Raw genomic sequence first — 6,000 nt, 5'->3', positions numbered from 1 at the left:
TACATTGCTGGTTGGACTGCAAATTGGTGCAGCCAATTTGGAAATCAGTATGGAGATTCCTTGGAAATCTGGGAATGGAACCACCATTTGACCCAACGATTTCTCTTCTCGGACTATACCAAGAAACAAAAAGAGCACACTACAGGGACACAGCCAGGTCAATGTTTATAGCAGCACAATTAACAATAGCTAAACTATGGAGTCAACCTAGATGCCCTTCAGTTGATGAATGGATAAAATAAAAAGTGGCTTATATACACAATGGAATATTACTCATCATTAAAATAGAACAAAATCATGGCACTTGCATGTAAATGGATGGAGTTGGAGAAGATAATGCAGAGTGAATTCAGCCTATCCCCCCCAAAAAAAAATGCTGAACCTTTTCTCTGATATAAGGAGGCTAAATCATAGTGGGTTAGGGAGGGGGAGCATAGGAGGAATAGATGAATTTTAAATAGGGCAGAGGGGTGGAAGGGAAAGGGAGGGCACAGGGGATTAGGAAAGATGATGGAATGTGATGGACATCTTTATACAAAATTCATGAAAATTTGAAACATGAAAAATTGTGCTCTATGTGAAATCTATGTGAAACACTGTTGTCATGTATTTTAAAAAATAACAAAAACCATAAAAAATCATGATCTAAAAAACATCTAGAAAAAAGAAAGAAAGAGGAAAAAGAGAAAGAAAGAAAGAAAAACAGTTTAAAAATTCTCCTGGAAGGTTGAATTGATATCAAATTAGCTAAGAATTCTGAACTCTAAGAGCAAAAGCAGGAGCTATCATTACCAGGCACTAATGCATGTTATAAAATTATCATATTGCAGTAATTTGAGGACCCAAAAAAATCACAATGCAGAAATTTTATAGATGACTCCATATGTATGTAAATGCCATTTTTATTATGAAGTGCAATGAAAAAACCCAGCTAAATGCAACCATCTCCAGCAGAGGATTTGATGTGAATGAACAAGGCAACCCAACGTAAAGGGAGGTGTGGGAACTGGAGGCGCAGAGCACTGGTAGGGCTTGGGTGCAGGACGTGCGTGGTACTGGATTACACTCCAGCACCTCAAAGAAGCACATATTGAGTAGGATTATGTTTCAAAATTATACCAGAATAGGAGGCTCCTGGATTCCCTTACACATGGATACACCAAATAAACACCTACTTCTATTTTGAGTCCCTTTTAAATAAAGTTATAATGGACTGAGAGACCTATGCATTGGACCACTCAGAAAATCTCTACCATCCAAAGGGCAGGCAAAGTTGGGGGACATGTGGGCATTAGTCCTGCCTTGAGCCATGTGCCACATAATTGGGACAGAATACCAAAATCCAGTGTCTGCCAGAGTAGAAGAAACTGTTTGGCATCACAAATGGAGAACATGGGACACTAAATGACTTGTAGCTGGAAACAGAATTTGTCTGGTGCTCATAGAAGAAAGATCTGGATATACATAAGTGTCAGGATGAGAGAAAGGGGGAGATTTTCAATGGCTGTGGAGGGTCATGAGCTTTATCCATGAGACAATGGCAAAAGGGGAGTGAGATCAAGGGTCCCAGTTTATCCCTAGAAGGAATTTGAAGCATGATTTGTAAACTGTGGTTGCTAAGAGTTGAGCTCCTCCCTAGCCAGTCCCTAAGGGTAGACAGGACAAATGCAGTCCACCCAGCAGCCCTGCCTGAGCCCTCTCCCCCCTACCTCAGTAATAACTCCAGGTGTAGCCAGTTCTTTCTGGAAAAAGGATCTCCAGGCACTCAGGGTCCCCATATTTTTTCCATCTCATGGACTCCATCCTAACCCACCAAGCTTTGGGAGCAGTGGCAACTGTGCATGTGCATATCTCAGAAAGGAGGGGCTTCACATTAGTGTGCAAGCACTTCCCTGGACTATGATCCCCCCTCCCAGGAGGGAAGCAAAAGCTGTCAATAGCACAGCTCCCTGTTTCTTTCTAGAATAGGCTCACACCACCCTCTTGCAGTGAGCACAGGCAGCCTGAGTTCTAACAAATTGCATCAGGAATTCAGCCCCCAGCCAAGTAGGACAGCTTCTCAGGCTGAGTGCAGCTGTGGGAAAGGCTCCTATCAAACAGTCAAAGGAACCAGTCCTCCAATGACATGGATATGGAGAAAGAGACCCGCTCACCTGGGGCTAGAATATAAGCTCAGTGCAGCCATTTTCGAAAACAGCATGGAGTTCTTTAAAAGCTAACAGAACAACATCAACTCTGGATGCATTCCCAGAGGAACTTGAACCAGTGTGTCCATAAATGGCTGCATGCCCATCACTGTTCCAGGATCCACAGGAGCCAGGACGAGGAAACTTCTTAAGTGGCTCTGGCTAAGGAGACTCCTCCCAGCCACAGGGCCATCACCTACTCCCCTGAGAAACTACTTCCCCTCAATGCACCTGCTCACAAGTTCACCAGTAGCTGATATTCACCAGACACTCAGGAGACCTCAGATGTGCCAGGTGTGGGATCCTCGAGTCAGGCAGAGCCAAACCAGGACCAGAAAAATATCACAGAGGGCCTGAAACCCCAGGGACATGCAGTCCACAGGTGGGAACCTCAGCCCATAGACATTCTGAACAGGGGTCTAGATGAGGAGAGGAAGGGAGAATACACATGCACACACACACAACTCACACATTTTTTCAAATGTCAAGTGGTTTTGGTGTACTTTTCTCTCATGTGAAATGCTCATAAACAGAAAACAAAACCTTTGCTTCTTATTTTATTACAGTGGAAACAGGGGACTGGAATTTGAGGAATTCATTGATACATATGTACAGGTTTCGTCTGGGAGACGGGGTTGTGAATCTGACATTTTTCTTCCCTTACATTTAGAACATTCAGGGGGCCCAGGCAGGAGGGCCACCCCCGTAATCCCAGCCACTCAGGAAGCTGAGGTATAAGTTCAAGGCCAGACTCAGCATCTCAGCATCTTTCAGGAGATAAATGATAGAAAGTACGAGGGATGTAGCTCTGTGGGAAAGGACCTCTGCATTCAATCCACTATGCTCCCCATGCTCTCCAAAAAGAATGAAAACCTCAGGGGTGAGAAAAACCTGAGACCCCTGCAGATCCCAGCCCATTTTGGTAGGAAAAGGGCCCATGAACTGGTGATTCTCACGGTCCCAACACTCTGAAATCCATCACAGAAGAAATTCAGGGAGAATCAATTTGTACAGGAGATACCCATGTGTTTAATAATAAGAATAAAAGAATCCAACATCTTTAGAAACCCAAGAAATGTAAAATAAAATCCTATCAGAGACAAAATTAAATAGTATCAATGATGATAGGAAACAAAAGGATTCTAATAAACTGAAAGAGTTTAAGTGCTTCTTAACTATTTGTAGAAACTCTTTTGCTAATAAAGACACATGATAGACCCCCAGCGCAGGGACTTGCTGAAATCAGTTCATAGGACCAGGATAATACATTAATAGTCATGGTACATTCAGCTTAAAAATAGTATAAAATACCATGGGTTTATTTTACAGGGTGCCATATGCAGGTGGTATTATGTATAACTATGATGCACTAATAAACAATCCAGCATGCTTTACTCTTAATGGAAGCACCCAGTCCTAAAATTCATCCACAAAGTTAAATATATGTAAACTTAGCCAAAAAACTGTTGAATTATAAGAGAAAAAGAGTTATTACCTAACATGTACATTGTGGAGCTGTACTGTTACAATTATCATCTAGGAATCACGATGTCAATAAAGTCCACCCACGAACCCACGTGGATGTGAAAATCCTATACTTAATTGCAATGGAAAAGTCATTATCAATCCAACCCTAACAAGGCTACCCTCAGCAACTTAGCTAGACCCGCGGTCAGAATAAAGACTAAAAACTACCAGGGACATGGCTGAGTGCTAAGGAACCCTTCTGTTAACTACAAACAAAAACAAACAAACTCCACAAAACTAGCTGAGGAATAAGCAAGGTCCCTGTTCACCATAGCTCCCCTCCTGCAGGAAAAGGGTGTTTGGAGATTGGAATTTTTTTCTTTTTCTTTTTCTTTTTTTTTTTTGGTACTGGGCATTGAACTCAGAGGCCCTCAACCACTGAGCCCCATCCCCAGCCCTATTTTGAATTTTATTTAGAGGCAGGGTCTCCCTGAGTCTCTAAGTGCCTCACCCACTTGTCTAGGCTGGCCTTGACCTCGCAATCCTTCTGCATCAGCCTTCTACCCGCAACCACTGGGATGACAGGTGTGTGCCATCCCCTGGATTGCAGTTGATTGTTCTCTGGTTCCACCTGTCAATCACCACAGCCCAGGAAGACGCTGGGCAGCCAAGCTCACCTACCACTTAGGACTGGAGCAGGGGCTGAGGCTGCCCCAGGGGATGGGGAGGCTGGAGGGGTCTCCAGCACTGTCACCGTCTCCACCTGGCTGGCCATGGTGACTTAGGTGCACTGTCCCCAATGGGCTCAGGCTTGTGGACGCGGAAAGCCCCCGGAGTCAGGGTCGGCCAACTCAGCTTCTGCCACCGTGGGTCTCACCTGATGGCATCCCTGCCCCGCCTCCCTCCCGAGCTTCCCTGTCCAGGCACCAGGTGCCACTGCACACTCACCATTTCCTGGTGCCCAGCAGACAAGCCTGCCCTGGAGAGCTTCAGCCCCTGCTTGGCAGGGCCAACCAGGATCCCTGGCACCAGGGAAGCCTGGAGGCCAACTACACAGACCCCGGAGAAATAGATCCCATCCAGAGCGCGGAGGCCCTCCCCCTGTTCGCTGGCTGCGCTCAGGATTGGACAGCGCTCATCACGGGGGCTTCTGATTGGACAGGGCGTCCGTCAGTCTCTGCTCTCCCCAGCCTGACCCCAGCAAACCTTTTTTTTGAGTGACAGTGGCAAGAAGGAGGCCAGAATGAAAGGGTTTGAGTGCAGCTTTATTTTCTTTCCATTTGGGGTCTGGGTATTGGGTTAGAGTTAGGGTGACCAGAATTCTAAGTTCTGTTGGGTTTTGATGTTAGGAAATTGATGTCATTTCTTGACAGTTTCACCACCTGGGCCTCCTCCTATAATAAGACCACCCAGAGCGTCGTAGGGAGGCTGACTTGTCCTCTGTTCATCTGTGCAAAATTCTCAAAGCAGAACTGGCCTTTCACCCAGTAGGAACTGTCCAGTGCATCACGGCGATCACTGGTAGAGGCTCACTTGGAGGGGGGGGGACGGGGGGGGCCTGGCAGGACCCTTGGAGGAGGTTCCCACCGAGTTGGCAGCCTGAGAGCTGATGTTCCTCCAGCTAAGTTGAATCTGTATCTGGAGCCCACATTGAGCTGGAAGCAGAGTAAGGACATCAGCACAGAAGAGACCCCCAGAGCGCAGACCTGGGTAAACCCCAGCTGCACCCGGGCTCCCTCTCCCTCTGGCCACTGGGGCTTGAGTTCAGAGGCCTCGACCTCTGAGCCCCTTCCCCAACCCTAGCTTGAAGTTTAGAGACAGGGTCTCACTGAGTTGTTAGCACCTTGCTTTTGCTGAAGTTGTTAGACCTTGCTTTTGCTGAAGCTGGCTTTCAATTCGCCATCCTCCTGCCTCAGCCACCCTAGACGCTGCAATGACAGGCGTGTGACACTTTTTTTTTCCATTCTTTTTTTTTTTGAGAGAAATACCTGCGGTGGCCACAGAATAAAAGCCTTGCACAGATCAAGGCCACCCTGGGTGCTCTCCCTTGTTCCCACCAGTCCCCTGGATCCCAGGCAATGGAATCCTGCCTCCTCCAAAAACCAGAGACCTTCTGCCCAGGTGTGCATCCTTATATCAGCTGAATACTCTGCACTTGACAAAAAAAAGGAAAGAAAGAAAAGAAAGAAGACAGACCCTACCTGCTTGTCTTGATGCAAACAAGGCCAATGTGTTTCAAAAGAGAGCTCTGGTCTTGTCCCTCCAATTCAGTGGTGCAAAAAGTCACATAATACAGAGAAGACTTCTCATTAAGGGGGGCTCCAGGGTCTGTCTATTAATGAAAAAC

The sequence above is a fragment of the Ictidomys tridecemlineatus genome, unplaced genomic scaffold, assembly GCF_052094955.1.
Source record: "Ictidomys tridecemlineatus isolate mIctTri1 unplaced genomic scaffold, mIctTri1.hap1 Scaffold_645, whole genome shotgun sequence".
Classification (NCBI taxonomy): Eukaryota; Metazoa; Chordata; class Mammalia; order Rodentia; family Sciuridae; genus Ictidomys; species Ictidomys tridecemlineatus.
Note: the sequence above shows the minus strand (reverse complement) of the source record.